This window comes from Stigmatopora argus, chromosome 11 (assembly GCF_051989625.1).
Source record: "Stigmatopora argus isolate UIUO_Sarg chromosome 11, RoL_Sarg_1.0, whole genome shotgun sequence".
NCBI lineage: Eukaryota > Metazoa > Chordata > Actinopteri > Syngnathiformes > Syngnathidae > Stigmatopora > Stigmatopora argus.
Window position 1 is genome coordinate 812,039 of NC_135397.1, and position 22,471 is coordinate 834,509.

The following is a 22,471-nucleotide window of genomic DNA, read 5'->3' on the forward strand; positions in this document are numbered from 1 at the left end:
GCAGACAAAGAATACGCAAACTAAAGGGAATATTTTTAGTCGTGGCTTTACTTATAAATTTAATTTGGTTGTGGGTCTGGCTTGTAAGTTGAAGTCATTTGTTTGCTAACTTCACTTTAATGTGTTTTTGTTGTTTTTGTTGAAAACACTCCTGCTAACCTGCTTTTATAGGGGGATTACAGCTAAATGATGAACCTAATGAAGCTGTTTTTAGTATTTTTTTTCATAAAATGCATTTGAGTAAGAAACCTTTTCGCCAATCCGCGTCAAAACTGGCTTTTCTGACCTTGTTGACCACTCAGAAATGGAACTGGGAACCAAGTGAGCTAAAAAATAGCTAACAAATTCAACAAATGTTAGCATTTGGGTGTCCAGAACGCACACAAAGTCTTCCCAAAGAAAGCTTGGCTGTCTCTGACTCGTCTATATGGAATAAAAGAGTGTGAAATGACAGTATCAGATCAGGTTTAGTTAATTAAAAAGCATAGGACTAATTAAATTGGATGCAAGTATGAGTTGATGGGGTGAATGGAGCACAGAGGCGTATTTAGCCGTTAAAGTGTAATTAAATGCCGGGCAAACGGTGGCCTGTGAACAATTCCGCCTTTAAGCCGTCCATGTGGACCCAGATTGTATCGATAACCACATAGGGGGCACCGTTCATCCCAAAATTCCAGAAGTGGGACCCCGGGATGTTCACGAGATGCTTCCGACTTTACGAACGCGTTCAATTTTAAGTGTGACGAGCATGTTAACATGTTTTTATCAGTTTTAACATTTTTTACTGGGTCATTTTTGGCTTAGAACGAAGTTGCGCTTTTACACGTAAAACGCGCCTGTACTTACGAAAAAGTGACCAAACCACTCCTGGAAGTATTCATTTTGCAAGTAGAGGCTGCTTCGACAAGTCGTCGACACCGGGAAGAAGAAAAATAAAAAACAACAACCAAAAAAAGGCTTTAAATCAAGTCCCATTTGTGGTTTTAAGTGGGATATTTGTCAGGGATTTGATGTGCAAGTTGTCAGGCCTTGTTAAGCACCTCCAATCTGTCACGGGCGCTTTATTACATCTCGATAAAGCACGCTCTGGTTTGCCTATCGCCGGAAAGCGTGTCGTTTTTCGTCACGCGCCTTGACGCGCCTCTCTTCTCTCGTCTGGTTTCAGGCGCCGTCCCGGGATCGATGAGGATTAAGGCGTGGATTTGGTCAACGCCAAACGACGCACCAAGCAAGGACCTCCTCCACCGGTAAGTGTCTTCGTTTAACTCTCGTCTGCGGCTCCGGTTTGTTGGTGGGTGTGGCTTGCGAGCCGAATTTGGCTCTTTTGAGGAGGTCCTCTTGGTTAAGATCATTTTGGGTTGTTTCGCTTATATTTGACGAAAGGTTCCCTTATTGTTGTTCTTTGGCTTTCTGATAAAAATGGGGCTATTTCATGAAAATGTGCTTTGTTAGCTTGCTTGGCTTTGAATGGGTTGAATTTTGCTTTTGGTGTTTTATGTACTTTTAAGGACTATATGAGGAAAATGCCCAATGATATGCAAATTAGTGGGAAAAAAATGGTTTTATTTTTTTTAAGGAAAATCGTGATGTGATTTTTTGGCCAGATTTTTGCCTAATGATACAAATTTTGAACTTGGTCTGAAGAAATGGGACAATAATCCACTTATATATTAGAATTAATTGAAAAGAAATACACGTTGTGGTTACTTTAGCTGATTTTATGAGCATTTCTTTCTCTATAGCAAGGGTGTCAGACTCGGGTTGGTTCGCGGGCCGCAATAACATCAACTCGATTTCATGTTTCATTTTAGATATAATATTTAGATTTTTTTAAATTAAATGGATTAAAAGAACTGGATCAAAAGCCCTAAATATTCATATTTTTTTATAGATATAAAACTGTTTATTTGAACTTTTTTTTCTCAGTAAGGGAAAACATCTAATAATCAGTAGTTTTTCATTTCAAATTGAATTAAAAAACAATTATATTGAATATTAAAGTGGAAAACCAACAATATTTTTATATATTTATTTTTAGATTTTTACCAAAAAAATGCTTTTAGACCTAAAAACACCAAAAGAAAAAAATGGATAAAATTGCAATTATTGATTTAAAAAGGGGAAAATCAGGAAATGTAATATACATCTATAATCTTCATTTTAATTTGATCCTAAAACAGAAAGTCGGCACTCATCATTTACTTTCCCGGGCCACACCAAATGATGCGGCGGGCCAGATTTGGCCCCCGGGCCGCCACTTTGACACATGTCCTCTATAGTAACTACTATGGCGCAGTAACTATATTAGATTAGATTAAACTTTATTCCCAAAATACATACAGTACAATCATCGCATAATTGCAGGACCTGTGGATTAAAAAACAAAAACATTGATTTTGTGCAATCAAGATTTTAAATATATTGTTATCAACGTTTTATCCAAGCTTTTCGAAGCATCCTGCGCTTTTATTGGTTGGTTATCGTGCGCTTATTTTAGCATTTCACATTGGAATAAACGTGGTCGCTATCAATATTTTTGTAGGAATACACTTTATTGGATTGGACAACTTTATTTATCCCATATTCGGGAAATTTCATTGTGACAGTAGCAAGAAAATGCATAGTTATAAATTAGACCGTACAGTCAAAGGCCGCAGAACAACAAAGCAAAAGGAAAAAGCACAAAGTACAAAGCAAATCAAAGTCAATGGGGTCATCAAGAATCACCAAATCATTTAGACAGAAAAGCAGCAAAAACACATTATTTGAGTAATAACAGTTGCGTTCAATGCGGCGCGCTTTTTCCAAACACGGGACGACGTCAAAACGCACACCCCAGACCGAAATGGAGTCTTTCGGTCCCGCTCGCTCGTCCGGGGCAGCTGTGCAACAACAAAAAATTAAAAAATGTTGACGGCGTCATTTGTGTTTGTGCACAACGCCGTCAAAAATGCTGCAAGGAGAATCATTTTTTTGGTGGCATCTGCACATTGTGCAATATGCTAATGAGCTAAGCTGCAAAAGCCAGATTGCCAGGAGTGAGATGCGGGTGAGGAAGAAATGGGGGGGAGAAAAAGAGAGAGAGAGAGAGAGAGAAAGCCAGAGTGCTTGCTAAAAGAGAGGAAAAAACAGACGGAGGGCGCCGTGAATTATGGATGCAACCTGCGATTTCCAAGAGGAAAAAAGAAAGGCGCGCTGAAACATCAAGTCATGCATATCAGATGACTCATCTACTACATTTTCTCATCATGCTTGCTGAGCAATCACCCATTGCCATCTAGCATCTTGTGTGCGGGTGTGCCCGGCCGGGCGAGTGTGTGTGCGTGCGCCCGTGCACGCCCGTGCACGCCCGTGCACGCGTGTGTGTGAGACGGACGGAAAAAAAGAGGAAGCACTTACACGTTGATCGGCGTGGAGTGGAGTCGCGTGTGGCGGCGCACTCGAGCGTTCCCTCAAGTCCATCTGACGTGTGTCCCAAGTCTTGTTGACATTTTTCCGCGCTGTTGTGTCGCATCGCGTGCGCGCCTAGCACGCCAGGCACGCCAGGCTCGCCCCGGCCGTCGTCCGCGATCGTCTCGCGATATGGCGCCACGCCAAGATGGCCACTGCGATATGGCGCCGTTATCGATACGTTAGGCAGAAATCCGTTTACGGCGTTCGAACGATCGATAACGGCGACAGATGGGCAACCGGAAATTATTCTTATTTTTTTTACTTCTGCTGTGAATTGGAAGAGTTGTTGTGTTCCGTGGTGGCATGCCCTTAAAAGTACAGTGGTACCTCGACATACGAGCTTAATCCGTTCCGGGACTGAGCTCGTATGTCGAGCTTTTCGTGACTCGAGCGGACGTATATATATATATATGTGCATGTTCAGCAACACGCTTATTTATTTATATATTTATTCATGTATTTATTTATTAACTTACTTATTACCTATCTATTTATGTCTAAAATGTCTTTTTCTGTGTCTGTATTCTCACCCTCTTGCTACTGTGACAACGAAATTTCCCGAATACGGGATGAATAAAGTTATCCAATCCTATCCAATATCATAAGGAAGTTAGTCATTCAACCAGTAATTGTTTTCTTACCGCAAAACAGAAAATAACCAACACATAGTACAGTAATCCCTCGATTATCGTGGTTAATGTAGACCAGACAAACGAAAAACCGCAAAGTAGGGTCACCCCTATTTAAAAAAAACACGGTATTCTAGAAGCGACCAGACATGTTTATACACGGCTACCGTGAGATACGAGCGCCGTCAGCTAGCAACCGGGTCCAAGCGCGGCACTTTGGAAGCGGGACGGAATCTGAAAGGACAAAGCTGTCCGTCCGTTTGTCCGTCCGTCCGTCCCCGATCTCGCCCCGCGTGGAAATGTGTGTTAACACGCAAAGTAGGTCATTTATTTGGAGCGTGGTGCGACGCTCCGCCACGGCGGGGGAATCTTTTTTCCCGGGCAGACGTCTCGATTTGGGGGGGGGGGGGGGGGGGGGGATTTCATCAGCCGAGGTGCCGTAAACACGCGCAGCATCGGGGGTGCCGGAGGCGGGCGGGAATTGTAGTGGGGAGGCGGCATCGGTGACGGAAAAGCTCGGATAGCGGTGGGCGTCTGAAAATCGCGGCAAATCAGATTAGCAAACAAACAACTAAGAGGATTAATTCTCATCAGATGGACATTAAATCTGCGCCGCCGGGTCAAATCCCTGGCCACCATTTTCTATTTGAACGGGCGCTCCCGCTTTTGGACGCCGGCTTTTCTCCTCCGTGTGAACTCTGGCCTTTTGTTCTGCCTGCAGAAATTGCTTCTCCGAGCAGGCGTCGCTCTTTAAAAATATCTCGGCGGCGGCGGCGGGCGGGCGGGAGGGGCGCGCAAATCTGACCCGCGCTGGGATGCCACGCCCCCCCCGTGCCTTCTCGTCGCCGACCGCGTGCTGACCTAATTGATCGAATTAAAGGGGATGTGTTGATGTAAAATGGACTTTTTAGTCCAACGGACTGAGCGGAAGGTCGTTAGTTAGCCGGGACCGCCTCTTATTACGCGTTAGCGGGACTTTTGTCGTCGATGAATATCGTAGCGCGTCGGCTTCACGGTTCAGAGGTGCTGGGTTCGATCCCGGGTCACTCCTAACTGTGTGGTGTTTGCATGATTGCGTCAGTTTTCCCTGGTTTCCTCCCACATCCCAAAAACATGCTAGGCTAGCTGTTTGGAGACTGTAAATAGCTATGGTTTGGTTTTCCTTTGTCTCCTCCTCTTGCCCTGTGATTGGCTGGCCACAATTCAGATGGTATAGGCTCCAGCACCCTCCGCGGCCCTTGTGAGGGTAAGCACTACAGAAAATTATTGAATAATGATTGTGAGGCGACTCTTTTGGTTTAAGTCACAGGTGTCAAAGTGAGGGCCTGGGGGCCAAATCTGGCCCGTCGCATCATTTTGTGCGGCCCAAGAAATCAAATCTTGTGTGCCGACTTTCTGTTTTAGGATCAAATTCAAATGAAGAGTATAGATGTATATTCAATTTCCTGATTTTCCCCTTTATAAAATCAATCATTGCAATATTTTCAACCCAATTTTATTTCTTTTGTGTTTTTAGTTCAAAGTGCATTTTGGAAGATCTAAAAATAAATATATAAAGAAATGTTCCATTACTAAGAAAAAAAGCTTAAATAAACATTGCTTTAGATCAATAAAAACTGACTATTTAGGACTTTTAATCCAGTTCTTTTAATCCATTTATTTAAAAAAACGGATTTTCCCCTTTTTAAATCAATAATTGTCATTTTTTAATCCATTTTTTCTGTTTTTAGTTCAAAAATCATTTTGTAAAATCTAAAAATATATGTAAAAAAAGCTCAAATAAACATTGTTTTAGATCTATGAAAAACTGAATATTCTGGGCTTTTAATCCAGTTCTTTTAATCCATTTATATTAAAAAAACATCAAAATATTATATCTAAAATGGTCCGGCCCACATGAAATGGAGTTGACGTTAATGCGGCCCGCGAACCAACCCGAGTTTGACACCCCTGCTTTAAGTTGTCTGCTTCAGGGTCTGCCGTGAATTGGTCTTCTCGGACCTGGAAGTTCTGGAGAGCATTTGAAGCCTTCTTCCATCTTTATTTTTTTTGTAATGTCATGGAGCAAACGCCGTGGAGGAAATGAGGAGTCGTTGCGGTGCCCGGGAAGTCGTCTATGCGTGTGTTTTCCTCCCGTGTGGCCTCTCTTCTCTCTCTTTAGCGCTCTCTTTCCCTCCGGCATGCGATACAAAGCCAACACGGCACGCTCTGGACTCGTTACGCCGCTCGTAAATAATTCCGCTTCTCTTGACATGTCGCGCCGCGGCTGCTTAGCCTCCCGACTTGATTGGCTTTGTCCTGGTCCAAACTCATGCCTCCGCTTTTAGAAAAGTCAAAGGATGCAACGCCCAACTTCAAATTCCTGTCATCCACCATGGAATTTAGGTAAATAAATAAAAAGATCGGATTTTTAAAATGCATTTAAAGCACGGGTGTCAAAGTGGCGGCCCGGGGGCCAAATCTGGCCCGCCGCATCATTTTGTGCGGCCCGAGAAAGTCAATCATGAGTGCCGACTTTCTGTTTTAGGATCAAATTAAAATGAAGACTATCGATGTATGTTAAATTTTCAGATTTTCCCCCTTTTAAATCAATAATTGTAATTTTTGAATCCATTTTTTCTGTGTTTTTAGTTAAAAAATCATTTTGTAAAATCTAAAAATATATTTAAAAAAAAAGCTAAAATAAACATTGTTTTAGATCTAAAAAAAACTGAATATTCAGGGCTTTTAATCCAGTTCTTTTAATCCATTTATTTAAAAAAACAACTCAATATTCTATCTAAAATGGTCCGGCCCACGTGAAATCAAGTTGACATTAATGCGGCCAGCGAACCAACCCGAGTTTGACACCCCTGATTTAAAGTATGAACTCATTCGACACGATGACTCAATGGCAGCTTTCCAATGTGAAATGGATTTCTATAATTGTCAATGGGGCGGGCCGGTGTGTCAGTGGTTAGCGCATTGGCCTCGCAGTCCTAAGGTCGAGGGTTTGATCCCAGGTGGGTGTTCTCTCACTGGGCTTGCGTTGGTTTTCTTTGGGTACTCCGGTCATGCTTGGTAGGCTAGCTTGCTGAACACTTTAAATATCTCTGACCTATGATTGGTTGTTTGTCTCCTGGTGCCCTGCGATTGGACATTCAGTCAGTCTGGTGCCCATCGTTAGCTGGGATAGGCTTCGGCACCCCCCGCGACCCTTGGTGGGATCAGCGGTTCTGAAAGTGAATGCATGAAGTGAATTAGCTAAGCGCTTTCTGTTATATAAGGACATTCCTAAATTCATCTATGACTTTTATTTATACCACTGAAACAAAGAAAATGTATTAGCGTAACACAAAATACAAAAATTAGCAGCAGCGCGCTTAGCAACAGATCGAAAACACAACATAACAAACTGTTGGAGGTCAAAGTGACAAAAAAAAGAAAAGACGGCGGCCGGTCCAGCCAAACCATGAAAAAAAAAGCCCACTTGTAGTCCGGAATCAAACGTTTGTGGACGGACGGGTCGGGTCGGTCGGAGGCACTTTGTGTTCCCGTTCAAAGCCGGCGATCTTGTGTCGCCGTTCGGGAAACAAAAGACCATTTTGCCCAAATCGGGACTGACATCGCAGGAAGCAGCTGCGGGCTTCGTGTACTAGTATTTGTGCATCTTTACGGTCGTTGTGTGTGTGTGTGTGCGCATGTTTGTGTGTGCGCTACTGTCTGTCAAGACGCGGTGACCTGATTGCTCAGCTGAGCAGCGAGGGAAGACCCAGCCTTGTGTTGTCAGAGTCGCGCCATTCAAAAAGGCAAAGGATCGGAGCGCGGCGGCGTTCGCTCTCCGGTCGGCACCCCCCCACCCTCTCCTCCCCGTGGCCCCGCCCCCCTCCCCGCCGAAAGACACGCACGCTCTGGCGCTGGCTGGCGACCATGCCAAAACAGATTTGGAGAGGAAAAATGATCCAGTGCTGCATCAGCTTGCAGCTAGAAGGCAGTGGCTCGGGCCAAATCCTGTTAAACCAGCCTTTATCCTTATTGCTGCAAAGATAAGAAGAAGAAGAAGAAGAAGAAGACGGCTTCCTTTTCCCTCCCTTGCATATTTTTCACCTTTTAGCTCGACTTTCGTTTTGCGTCATGGGCCGTCTCTACCTCGAACTTTAATGCTTGAGAATTGACAAATGTTTGCCACAAAAACATTGTGATGAAATGGTGACTAGATGGTAAATTGGCAAAGGGACTTAATGTCGTTTGTACTGTATTTTTCGCACTACCGGTCGCACCCAAAATGGCGGCGCGCGTTGGGCCAAAGTCAGTCAAACGTCGGTTCCGAAACTTTGACCGCAGAAATCGTAAAGTACCATTAATTAGACGCGCTAACTTTCCCTTTAACCTGACTTTGTGCGTTAGCACTATTTGTTTCATTTTGCTAACGACTAACGATCTGATGAGTTAGCGCTGGAAAATCAGCGTCGCTCGTGCCCGTCTTGATTTAAGCGGCAGACGCTAAATATTTATTACTCTGTGGATAAGCCGTTAAAATTAAGCACCGTGGCCGTGATGAAAATGAAAATTTATACAGTGCGCCCAGCCCCAGTTTGTAATGAGCGAATCCACTTCCTGGTGTCGTGTCGCGTCCACTGTGGAAAGACGGAATGCGAAACAGCTGCCCGGATGGTCTTCAAGTGTTGGAAAAGCAAGAGTTACGTAATCCCCCCTTTTGTTTTCATTTGGTTTGACCGCGGTACCTTTTGCTCCGTCGAGAACGGGCCGGAAAGGAAGCCCCGCCCCCTTTAGCGGGTGTGTCTATTCCACGCTTGCCGTTATTCCGCCTCCGAATGTCACAATGGCTCCACGTCATCGGGGCTAGATGTTTTCCACCTTGGCGCTCCCGACTTCGGACTTGTTGTTTGACCGCAAGTTGACCGAGGAGGAGTCGCGTTTATTACGCATTAGTTGTAGAATTGGAATTTGAAATTGTAGTCTTGGAAGTGTGGAGTCATTTTTGAGGTTGCCGTACGGTTAGCTCGAACCTTTTCCATGTCGCGATGCTGTTTGGTAGAAGCCAAAAGTAAAAAGTGCGATCAAGTGGTGGCCAAAAAATGTAAATGACAATACTGGTGGGATTTTATATGTAAGAAATAACAAATTTGCTGCTTAAATGGGGCTGTTATTTCATTGTTATTCCACTCCAAACAATACATGAGGGAATTCTGGTTGTGATGTCACAACCAGAATTGATGATGTTTTTTGGGGGTTTGTAGCGCTGCACTAGCTCGCACATGGTGACAGAACAGTCACTGTAATGTGCCTATGAATAGCATGCTAGCATACGGCAAGAATCTGCAGATCATTTTAGATTAGATTAGATTAGATAACTTTATTCATCCCATATTTGGGAAATTTCACTGCCACAGTATCAAGAGGGTGAGAATACAGACACAGAAAAATAAATTTTAGACATAAATAAATAGGTATCTTTATAAATAAATGTATAAAAAATAAAAACAAATAAATACATCTTTAAAAATAAATAAACAAATACATCTAAAAATTTTTTTAAATACATCTTTAAAAAAATAAAATAAATAAATACATCTTAAAAAAATAAAATATTAATAAATAAATAAACATAAATAATACAAAATAAATAAAAATAAATAAATAATAAAAAATAAATAAAAATAAATAAATAATAAATAAATAATTTTAAAAAAATTAAAAAATAAATTTGGGGGAGCTTTTTGTGGTGGGGTCCAAGCCAAATGCCATTTAAAATCACGTATTTCTTTTAATATATTATTATTTATGTATTTCTGTGATATTGTATACTTTATTTTCACATGTAGTATTTCATAGCGCCTTTAAACCTGACTCATTAGTTCCCTTTTTAGCAAAAAAGTCACGTTTGATGGTCTTCCGAAAGCGTCCAGAGGAGATAGATGTCCTCCATCTCACCTCATACCCTGGCCCGCTTTTTACTTTGGATTATTTTAAGGGCTCCTTAATCTGGCGTCAGATTCCGCCGTGAAGTTTTTGCCGCTGACGCCACCTTGACAGCTGCGCTGGTATTTTGGGGGTTCACGGCGGCATCACATTCCTCTTTGTCACTCGGCCGTCAACAACAATAATGCGTGGTCCTTTTTCTAAACAAATCAATCACCGATTTGAAAAAAAATCACAGACAGCAGAGCAACAACAACAACAAAAAGGTCTTAAGGCTTGACACTGTCGGATTTTGGGATCCATTTTGTTTTTGTTGCATGTTGTCATCATCGATTTGCACCTCCGATTCAGCCCTGCCGCTGTTTGATCAAAGGCGCATCAAATCCCCCCGGCAGCACGCCATCGTGATTTTTTCGCCTATTTACTTGTTTTTTAAACGTGAAAAAATAATAAATCACAAAAGAATAGCTGGCCTTATTTTGGACACAACGCCATCCCCCAGAAAAATGACACTAAAAGCTTACTAATAACATTTGATCCGAATTAGTGTTCCTTTCTCAGCTTCCTAGGCCCCGCCCACCCAAGCAGAAGATGATGTCACACCCAAAATGAGATTTTTTGCAGTGTGCCAGCACGCTATTCGTCGGCTTTTAAACCTCTTGTTGCCGTGGGACCGAGACCATCAGCAATTCTGGTTGTGATGTCACAACCAGAATTGCCGAAAACATTGTTTGGAGTGGAATAACTATCTAACTAACACAAATTAAATGATAGCTTCATTACCTATTAAATGCTTAATGAACATATAGTAACATCCCAGAATAAATCCAACAACAACCTTCGTATACTCGATATCAATCGGGGATGTCCAAAAATGGGACTCGTTCACGTCACTTTCAGGGGTTGGTAATGGTTAGCCGCCACTCGGAGAGGTCCCTGGTGGCACCTTGTTTGGCGGCGGGCGTGAAATGCAAACGTTTGGCACTCTGCAAACGTCGTCGTGATGAAATCGAAAGCAATTTCAATTCCTGCCGCTCGTCATGACGACATTGGAAGCAAATTTGCGTTTGCCGTCAGCTGTGGATATGAAAACTCACATGAAAGATTTCAAGGACACTTCTCCCGATGGCTTTTGATAGCTGCTTTATGAGGATCCATCCATACCAAATGTATTACAAAACATACTCCTTTTCCCTCTTGCTTATTTTGTTGCCTTGTAGCCAGCGGCAAAAATCTTAAACATTTTTTTCCCGCTTCTAAAATTGTGGCGTTGTTCAAGACATCATTTTTTGGACCTGATCTTTTCTCTTATGTTGAATTCATCTATAAAATCCTTATAAAGCGTGATTTTGTGAGTGTGTATGTTAACATTCTCTCGCTACGTTTGTCCAAACCGTGCAACATAGAGAGTTGACATTTTTTATGGTGGCCAGACACGGCTGTCTCTAACTGTGTAAACTCAATCTTTTATTTATTAAACACCCATTTTTAAAAGAGAATTTTTTTAATAGCGCAACAATTGTCTTTACCGGGCCCCCCCTGCTTGTGATAGATAAATCATGGATTATTTGTCTCATTGTGCCTTGCAATTTACCAGCAACCCATTCATCGTCTTGGCCGCGATCCGCTCCGGCACCCTCGCGACCCATGTGGTGATAACCGCTACGAACGACCGTAGAGACGGTTGAAATCCCTCGCTAGCTCACGCTGAGCCACCACCATCGTTTTGTCCCGCTCGTATATTTAAAGCGCAATTATACGGCTCGCTATTACGTTAATAATCTAAGCTGCAGTAGTTAAAGGAGGGAGAATAATTAAATGTTTCTATTTGTTCCGCAGCGCCCCCTTCCAATGCCTCCCCCCTCCTCCCCCCTCCTCCCCTCAGCATCACCCACCGGCACGAGAAACGAGCGGCGTTTGGCTCTAATCTGCAATCTATACATGAAATGAGCAACAGTGCGGTCCTCATTAAAAATGCATGCTGCGCGTGGGGCTAGCGAGACCAATTATCCCACCTAGCGCTATTCCGATGGCCGATAACAAAAGCTTCCCGCGACACGCCACTCCGCGGCCGCCTCCCCCTCGGCGGCCCGTCGCCGGCAAACGGGCTTTTTGCGCCACGTTCCCCCTCCGTTAGCCGTCGGGGAAGCGCAATTGTCGCTAAAGACGCCGCGTCGTGGAATTCTTTCCTATTTGGGCGGGCTCGGCGTGGAAAAGTTGAACGGCAGACGGAGATTTCCCCTTTTGCGGAGGACTGGGAGAGGCCCAGGAAGTGTTGTTCCTCGCCGCTCTCCATAAACATGGGAAAAGAGAGCCAAAGAAAATGTCCCTGACTCACTATTTCCACTGTAAACATGCAGACGTACTCTTCGTATACGGCCGGCCGGCCGGCCGTCTCTCCGCCTACGTTTATGACTGCGCTTGATTGACTCACCCGTCGCCCACTATAAACTTTAATTTCTTGAAGCCCGTGTTTTTCTTCGCCCTTGTCTCGCCAATGGAACATCCAGCGCCGAAGTACGCCATGCGGGGGAAAAAAAGCTAAAGTTTTGGATGACGCGTCAACTCTAGCTCGCGGGAATATTTGTCGTCTTAAGCGGTTAGCTAAGTTTGGCTAGGCTAATTGTAAAGTGGGTTGCGCAAATTGGTATTTTTGATTTTATATTCTGTTTTTGGATAAATATAGCTTGATGTTGCGATGTTCTAAAGCAAGGGTGCCAGACTCGGGTTGGTTGGCGGGCCGCTTTAATGTCAACTTGATTTCACGTGGGCCGGACCATTTTAGATATAATATTTAGATTTTTTCTTTGATAAAGGGATTAAAAGAACTGGATTAAAAGCCCTGAATATTCCGTTTTTTAGAGATGTAAAACAATGTTTATTTTAGCTTTTTTTATATATATTTTTAGATTTTACAAAATGATTTTTGAACTAAAAACACAGAAAAATTGATAAAAAAATTAAAATTATTGTTTTAAAAGGGGGAAAATCAGGAAATTTAATATACATCTATACTCTTCATTTTAATTTGATCCTAAAACAGAAAGTAGGCACTCATCATTTACTTTCCCGGGCCGCACAAAATGATGCGGCGGGCCAGATTTGGCCCCCGGGCCGCTACTTTGACACATGTTCTAAAGTGAGAATCAATGCATCCGTGACAATATTTTCAAAATAAAATAATGGATCAGGAAATGCATTCACTTTTGGGGGGGATGTCGTCACTTGGATCTTTTTCGTATCTGGAGTCACTCATTTGCATATACAAAAAAAAATGTGTAACCTGAAAATTAAAAAAACTAAAATTGTAACCTGAAAATGTAAAAAAAAAAAATGTAACCTGAAAATTTCGTACATAGAGGCATTTGTAAGTAGAGGTATGACTGTATCTAATTGACAGGCCCTGCAAAACTACTAAAAAAAGTGTGACTTATGGTCCGGAAAATACTTTGGTTTTGAGTAGCTGTGTTTTTGTCAGAATTGTTGCCAAATGTCAGACGGACGGAGTTAGAAAGCTATCTCTCTCTTTTTTTTTAATTACATTTCCTCCGCAGTGAAATAGGAGGCAAGATGGACACTCGGTATCTGCCTGCCGCGCCTAAAAACTCATCTAAATGGAAAACACATTGTCTTCATTATTTTTTTTTTGCCAGAGCAAAGAGAGAGAGAAGGTGGGTTGTCATGGTAACAGCCATCTGAGCGCAAGCGGGCGGCCGAGGGGCTGCTTTTAGGGCCGGAGGAATGGAGGGAGACGGAGGAGGAAAAGGGGGGAGGCGGGGTTTGGCTGATGGGGGGGGGGGGGAGGAAAGCCGAGAGAGGGGACCCCTGATCAAGAGGGTGGAGATGAGACAATAGAGAGCAAAACCAGGAAGTCCTGGACTCAAAGGAAGAGCCAAAGATGGCCGCCAAAACGGCTAACGCTCCTCGTTTGGATCGTTAGTCGCCATTTTGCTGACACGGGAATGCCATTGGTTCCCCTCAAGATAAAAAAAATAGTATTTTTTATGTCCAACTCATTCAAATAATTTCTGTAACGTTTGTTTCTGCATAGATGAAACCGATGACTGTTTTTTTGACCACAAGTCGTCAAATCCCTAAAATCCCGCATTCCATTGAAAATATGACCCATGCCCAAATTTCATCAAAGACGCCCATCGGGTGGCGCCACCCCGCCCATTTTGCTGACACTGGATTGCCATTGGTTCTCCTCAAGATCAAAAAAAATTTTTTTTTTCATGTCCAACTCATCCAAATCATTTCTGTAACGTTTGTTTCTGCATAGTTGAAACCGATGACGGCTTTTTGACCACAAGTCAAATCCCTAAAATCCCGCATTCCATTGAAAATATGACCGATGCCCAAATTTCATCAAAGACGCCCATCGGGTGGCGCCGCCCCGCCCACTATGGTCTCTTTCCTGGGCTCCCCCGCCCCTCGCTAAATGTTTCCCCCTCCCAAAATGTGGAAGCATTAAAGCCCCCTCAAATAGAGGCGTGCGCGCCATCTATCTAATCCACTCTCGTCAAATTGGCGGTGTCTTTAGCGTCTCCCGCCGCCGCCGCCGCCGCCGATCTTCGGCGGTTCTCCTGTCAGTTTAGCGTCAACTGGAGGATTAGGGTCCCCCGCACCCGCGCCGCCGCAGACAATTGTTTATTTACAAGTTGCTTCCCGCTCGTCTGAGGCGTCGCCGGCGGCGTTTGCGCGACTTTGCCAGTGACAGCCGTGTGGCGATTAAAGAAAATGAAAGTAATTGCTACGGCTTCGCCGGGTAAACACGGCGCCGTGTTGGCGTCCATGTTCCCGCGTTCCCGCGAACGAAGCCCCTTTTTATTGTCAATTTGACCGTCGAATTGAAGCCGTAATTTGCCTTTTTGACAAAAACTGCCAACAAATGGGGTTCTTTCGTTGGTTTAGATATCATTAGATTCATCATTAAACCTCCGTTTATTAAGATTTGGACACTAACGACTTTTCAGTTTGGTTTGATTAACAATTGCTGTATCTGAGAATACTAGAGAGCGAGTAGCAAGTCCGCCTCACTGTTCTAAAATGGAGGGTTCAATCCCCAGTGGGTTGTGAGATTTATTTTTGGTGAGTTTTATTGTTCTTCCCGCACTTGTGTGGATTTTCAGCAGGTACTTTGGTTTCCTCCCACCTCCCTAAAGCTGTTTAAACTCTCTAAATCACAGGTGTCAAAGTGGCGGCCCGGGGGCCAAATCTGGCCCGCCGCATCATTTTGTGTGGCCCGGGAATGTAGTAAATCATGAGTGCCGACTTTCTGTTTTAGGATCAAATTAAAATGAAGACTATAGATGTATATTCAATTTCCTGATTTTCCCCCTTTTAAATCAATAATTGTCATTTTTTAATCCATTTTTTCTGTGTTTTTAGTTCAAAAATCATTTTGTAAAATCTAAAAATATATTTAAAAAAAGCTAAAATAAACTGAATATTCAGGGATTTTAATCAAGTACTTATAATCCATTTATAAAAAAAAATCTAAATATTATATCTAAAATGGTCCGGCCCACGTGAAATCGAGTTGACGTTAACGCGAACCAACCCGAGTCTGACACCTTTGTAAATGATGCCCAAGTATGAATGTGAGCATGATTGCTTGTTTGCCTAGCTGATTGGCTAGCAATCAAGGCGTCCCCGTTGCCTGGGATAGGCTACGGCACCCCCTCGAGGATGAGCAGAACAGAAAACGAATAAAGAAATGAACTAGAATGTGAATAGCAGACTTATTGTTGCCTGTCGATCCCGAGTTTGCCTGCTGTCGGTCTCAGGAAAGAAAGAATTGGTCGCTTGTTGTTGCTTTTGAAGTATTTATAGTGATTGCCGCATCATTTTTTTGCTAATACCCGAACATTCAATGTCACGGTTGTTGGATTAGTGATGAGTCAAGCCACACGTGGAGGTTGATGCTGGCGCTCTTGATAAGAGCTAGCCAATCGGGAGCTGGGAGAAGCCAGAGTAGACTGTCGGCGTCTTCTCGCCACGGACCGAGCGCCGCCGCCGCCGAGCCTTTGTGGCGAGCGCCGGGGCCCGCCGTGATTCATGTCAGGCCGTAATTGGTTTACCTGCTCTTTGTGTGTCTGCCGTGGGAGAAGAGCAGAAGAAATGACCCGGGGACGACCTTTGGATGCCCCTTCCCCGTAGTCATTTCCCCTCCTATCTGCGCCGCCTGGCTTAGCGCCACACGGAATATGTCGGGAGTGCATTTTTGCCATCTATTTATTATCTCTTCTGACGTGCGGTACCTCCGACGCAGGCTAGATTTGGGAACAGATATCGTTTGAGGGTATTTCGTGATGCTAAATGTCTTAATAGAGCTCGTAGATATCTGTTATACACGAAAGAGATGCGGCAAAAAAGATGATGATACAATGATAAACAACCTATCATGTCTTTGCCACCTGGCTTTCTCGCATCTCCAAATTTTTCTTGTATCTAGAGATCATTATTTGCTGGAAATTTTACTCATATCTCAAGCTGCTCGTATGTAGAGGTGCTCATATGTCGAGGTACCACTGTAAGTGGAAATGCAACCAAGAAAGGCATCGACTGCATTCGCCAGAATGAATAAAAGCCACAATTTCGGTAGACGTCGTCAGTCTTGAACCAGTAGAAACAAATAGAAAGCATTTAAAACGGCATTCTTGTCGTCTGTTCCGTCCCGCGCTCTTCTTTGTGGAGCCTCACATCGTGGCGGTGTTCGGAATCCACGTTCACCGGGGGATGTTTTGGCTGCGTATTTCCGTAACAAATGGTGGGATCACAAGCAAACACGCTCCCTCCCTGCGCCACGCGGCGTGCGCGCCATTAGACGGTTTCATTTTCACAGCCAGCTAACGTTTTTGTGTTCTTTGCTACCCGTGCCCTCGTGCTGACACGCCGCGCTGAACAAACACGCAGTAAGATGAATGAGAGCATCGGGGCCCCCCCTCGCCGCCCCCCGCGCCCCCCTTTCCGCCCACGCGGGAAGGTCTCGCCGCCTTCAAGCTTATTAAACACTTTCACCATGTCAGAGGATTGAAAATAGCATTTGTTTAGGAGCTTTCTAGCCGCCGCCGGCCGTCGCGGACCACTCTTTTTCGGCCTCCTCTGGGGGGCGCTACCTTTGAGCTTGTAGACATTAGCGGGTTGGAATAGTTCGGGATTTTTTGGTAGCATTTGGGGGGGTACTCGGATGATACGCCTAAAGACGTTTCGCCGACGGACAGGTCGCCGAATGGACGTTCCGCCGAACGGAGGTTTCGCCGAAACGGGATTCGCGCGCTCGCCCCGCCCCCGGATTGTGTGTGTACAAGTTTTTCAACCTCGGCCCGCGGGCCATATACGGCCCGTTAGGATTTTTAATCTGGCCTGCCGCCGGCGTTGTCCAAATGATAGTAAAAATCAATGATTCATTTCCCTTTGCCGCTCATCACTCTCAATTCATTAGTCTACCGTCAATGGCAGCCCGGGAATAAGCACTCTTGGGCGGGCAGATGTAGCAGAACCGAGCCGTAAAATGACAGCAATCGGGTCAAATCCATCCTAAAACAGCGTTTAATGATTAAATACAAATACTGGAGCTCTTTGGACATTAGAACCGAGCCCAGGGAAGTGAATTCCTCGGTAAAATGTCGCGATGGAGGCAAAAAAACGTCTATATACGTCCTTTCGCCAAACGGCTCAAAATGCTCTCAAATTCGGTCAAATCGAGCCGAAAACAGCGTTTAATGATTAAATACAAATACTAGAATTCGGCGGAACGTCCATTCGGAGACCTGTCCGTCTGTCAAACGTCCGTCGGCGAAACGTCTTTAGGCGAATCATCCGGTCACGAGCATTTGGGTTTATTTGAGTGTATCACTTCGCATGCCTGACTTTGGGGCGGCCATTGTCGATTGTAAGAGCATATTTTTATCTGTCTCTACCAAGTGCGTCCCGCCACAGACGGGCGACCAGTCTAGGACGTCGTCCACCTTTCGCCCAAAGTCGGCCGGGATAGGCTCCGGCACTCTGACCGGATGAATGTCACGGCTTGAACATTCCACCAGATCATCCGTCAAGCCGTTCGTTCCTTCTCCTCGCTCTCGTGACGTCCGAAAGCAAAACATCGTTAGCGTCCTCATTTTCAACCTCCGTAAGTGCACGTTCCGGATCTATTTCTGCCCCTCCCCCTTCCCGCCACGCCACCAATACCATTTCATGGCTTAGTGAACACATTGAAGCACACTCGCTCTTTGTCAAGTCCGACGCTCGGCCCCCGCCCTCCGTCGCCGTGTTTTTTTTTCACGCCGGCGCGGAGACGGACGGACGCGGAGACGAGGCGGCGTCGCGCTCACTCACCCCGCCGGATGTCGTTTAATTGCATTTAGGTCGGCAACCCAAGGACGCGGAATTTGTCGGTTTCCCCGTTGGGCAGTCACGTACGTGTGAGCGCGTGCGCGTACGTACGTACGTATGTACGTGCGTGCGTACGTACGTGCGCTAAGCGGCCATACGCTTGGTTTTCCACACGCGTGGCAGTCTGCGCTGTCCGTCACGGGCTCTTCTCATCTCCTCCCCGCTATGACCTAGTGTGATGATAACAGATATGCATGCTGGCCACATGCAAACACACACAAACACAAACACACGCTTGGTTTCACATATGGAGCAATAGCAATCCGGCGTTTGGCGACTTGTGGGAAAGCACGCGTAGCGGGCGGGATGCTCAATGCTCTCCAGCTGCTAATTATAATTGTCAGGAATGGGATAAGTGCCTTTGTTTGTCTTTACAAATATGTCCATAACCTCACTCTGCTACAACGTATCAAGTTAGAATGGATTGGACAGACGCTTGCTAGGCTAAATGGAAACTCGAAATCAGGGGTGTCAAACTCGTTTTTTGTCACGTATTTTCGCTTTCATCCGGAGGGCCGTTATGTCTTCCAACATGGCTGCCAAAATGAATCGAGTAATGAATTGACATCTTTTCCGATCATGGAGAGATCATTTTTGGACATTAAAATGAGTGCAAATCTTCTATTTGAGCCTCTTAATAGCAAATATTCTCTTGTAATGGTTTTTTAAAATGTATTTTAAAAAAAATCATCAGAAAATTCAACGTCAGCCTCCTGTGTGTGGTTCCAGTTTTATCTAGGTCTACATTGTCTTTTCCTGTGTCTGTGCTTGCTACTGGTACAAACTGAATTTTCCGAATATGGGATAAAGGTTAATCTAATCTAATCTAAAAGAGGGCAAGTATTAAATATATCATGTTTTAACTTGTTGTTTTTAATTTAAAAAGGAAAAATAGTAAATATTGCATTTTTAAAAATCTGTTCATTTACAGTTATCATATTTAGATTTTTTTTATTTTTTTTTAAATTGGATTAAAATAACTGGATCAGAAGCCCTAAATATTCAGTTTGTTATAGATCTAAAACAGATTTAAAAAAAAAAAAAGCCTTTTCAACTAAAAACAACACAATGAAAAAAAAACTAAATTTTGGATTAAAAAGTGCAATTATTGATTTGAAAAGGGGAAAAACAGGAAATATTCCCTATACATCTATAAACTTCATTTTAATTTGATCATAAAACAGAAATTGGCCACTCATGATTGACTTTCTCGGGCCGCACAAAATGATGCGGCGGACCAGGTTTGGCCCCCAGGCCACCACTTTGACACCTGTGCTCTAAATTGTCCCTAGCTATGATTTATTGTCTCCTTGTGTCCTGTGATTGGCTGCTAATCCATTCAGGGTGTCCCAATAGTTGCCTGGGGTGGGCTCCATCACCCCCCGCAAGCCTTGGGAGGAGAAATGGGACTGGAAATGAACTTTTTGCAGCCACCTGATGTCGTAGTGGTCCATTGGCGGAGCGATTGTTGCCCGCTACGACGGAGTGGCGACCAGTTTAGGGACTAGTCCACCTTTTGGCTCGCAGTCAGCCGGGAGAGGCTCAAGCACCCCGAGTCCCGCTCCCCACAGAGCTCCACGTATTTATAGAAGGGGCCGGCGTGTCAAGCGTTGACGGACGGCCGCCCGCTGCGACGCCGCTTGTCCCTTTTAAAAGGCAAGATAAACAAACAGCTGCATTGCACATTTCTATGGAGGCCGGCGGTGGTGGCGGTGGCGGCGGCGGTGGCGGTGACACGCTTGCGCCAAGGCCCGAGGGAGCCATGTGACCGCTAGCCGCTCGGCTAAGAGAGCGAGGATTAGAAAGGGCTCTCACGGCGGACTAAACCAGAGTGACACTCAATAGAGGGCAGACCTCCGCCCAGGGTGGTCTCTTCATTATTTGATTTGGTCTGGAGACTGTCCGTCCGTCTTCATTCCACTAAGCTATCGTGTGGCGTTTAGTTTTCGGGGAGAGGGAAACCATGCCGGATGCTTTGCGTCTATGTTGGTGAGCATACGGCGTTCTGCTTACAAGAGAATGTTATTTTTTTTAGCTGACGGAATGTCCGTTTGTCTTCTGGAAAGCGAGAACGGTTCCATTTTGAGAGCAATCGTGAAAGAGCCGATGAAATCTTTAAGATTAGATTAGATGAGATGGATTTTTAGTCATCCCGTGCTCGGGAAATTCACTTTGTTGCAGTAGCAAGAACACACAGACACAGGAAAAGACATTGTAGACCTAGTTCAAAGTCTATCACAAGGTGGGGACCTTCTGCAGACTGAGACTGAGGTTGAAAATATGTAGAATCAGTAGTCTGGATCTAGACTGGTAGCCTTCTTCGCCTTGTTCTTCTTTAGGTGTCCTATCACCTGATCAACAGTAACAGCATATAATGCAACAGTCCCGATACTCCCGTTGCAGCACGATAAGCACTGATAGCTCTTCCATCCTACCTGCACCCTCTTCTCTCTTGCCCTTGAATTCAATATTTTGCCCATCATGACAGCTCGTTGTTTAAGTGAAAGGAAAATGGAGTACCGTATTTTTTGGGGGGTGCACCTGAGTATAAGTCGCACAAGAAATGGGACGACGCATGGGAGTGAAAGTCGCATTTTTGTGGGAATGCTTTTTTCATTCCTTGAAAATAAAGAACAAATAGAGTAATAGTAAAGTAATAGTAAAAAAAGGGAACATAGAGTAATAGTAAAGTAATAGTAAAAAAAAGGGAACAACGGACAAAATAAGCACCTGTTAAGGTAACATATGAGCAGTTTATTGGACAACTATGGCCTCAAAAACACTACGTAACAAGCTGATGGTAGTCAGAGTGAAACCAAAAACGAGGCATATGAAAAAAGTGCGACTTATAGTCTGGAACGTAAGCTCGATAATAAAAGCAATGAGAGGGAGTGTGTTTTTCTCTCGGTATAATGGCGTGTGTGTGGGGGGGGGGGGACGGTGGTGGGGGGGTGCAGAGGGCAGGAGGCCCCCGCAAGTGAGTGGTGTTGATTGGCCTGTTTGAAAACACACGAATTGCAACGGGCCTCCCGCCGTCGCCGCCGCCGCCACCGCCACCGCTTGGCGTACCCGGGGAAAAAGTGTCAGTCGCCGGGGCGCCGTGCCTCGCCGCAGCCCCGATCGCATTAGAGCAAATGAATCCATTCCACCTCTTGTTACAACGGGGGCCTCCGGGAAGCCGGGAGGGAGGGAAAGGGGGGACGGCGAGGGGGGCGTGGAGATAGGAGGGAGGCTTTTCTGAAAAGGGGAAGAAAATGATGGAAGGCGCAACGTGCTGGGTGCCTCTAATGATGTCTGAGGGCTATAGAATAGCGGAGGAAAAAGCACAAAGCGTCGGCGGGAGGCGAGAGGGAGAGAAAAAGAGACGTGGCCGCGTCAGCACAGGCCGGGGAAGGACGGCCGGATCCCCCGCCACGGCGGCCGCAAAGCCGCATTGACGCTTCTTCTTCTCGTTAAATGAGCCCTCCTTGTTCACCACTGCCCTCTACACTTGACGGACCGCATCGACGGACCATTATTTCTGCGCACGTTGGAAAGCCGCGCCTCGTCGATGCGGGAGAACGTGGGAAAAAAAGGGAGTTCCGCGACTAAATGGAGTCTTTGAAACAACGGGGGGGATTCCGTTGGCTTTTATGCTTCGGGGGGGTTCAAACTTTTTGGGGGGGAGGATCGGAATTTGCTCCAAAAGATCAGGTTTTTTTGAAAAGGTGTTGGAAATGATGGCGTTTAATTCCGTGGTTACAACATGGCCGTCAGCGGATTTCCTGACACATGTATCTGTCGTTTGCTTGTGTGGTCGATTGGTCGCCGGTCTTTTGGTTGCAGTCCTTTGGTCGCCCCGACCGCGACAACGGGCGACCAAAAGACCAGCGACCAAAAGACCGACGACCAAAAGACAGGTGCCCAAACAAGGTAAAACAACACGGTCTACGCATGAATAAAAGGCAACAATGGCCAATTTCACTGAGCCGACGTGTGAGTGTATCTGAGTGTTTGTATGTACATGCGTTGTCCCTTTAAGAAGCGACGTCAGTTCAGTCAGGGTCTTAACAACAAGTTCTCCAACAAAA

The 22,471-nt window shown here is 44.9% G+C and overlaps 1 protein-coding gene across 1 annotated transcript in view; it reads left to right on the plus strand.

Moving 5' to 3' along the window:
- Nucleotides 1-22,471, plus strand: part of zmiz1a (zinc finger, MIZ-type containing 1a) — a 94,115-nt gene that overhangs the window by 42,724 nt on the left and 28,920 nt on the right. Inside the window, exon 4 of the mRNA XM_077612686.1 lies at nucleotides 1,166-1,247. The gene's annotated coding sequence lies outside the window, so the exon portion shown is untranslated. The remainder of the gene's footprint in view (nucleotides 1-1,165; nucleotides 1,248-22,471) is intronic.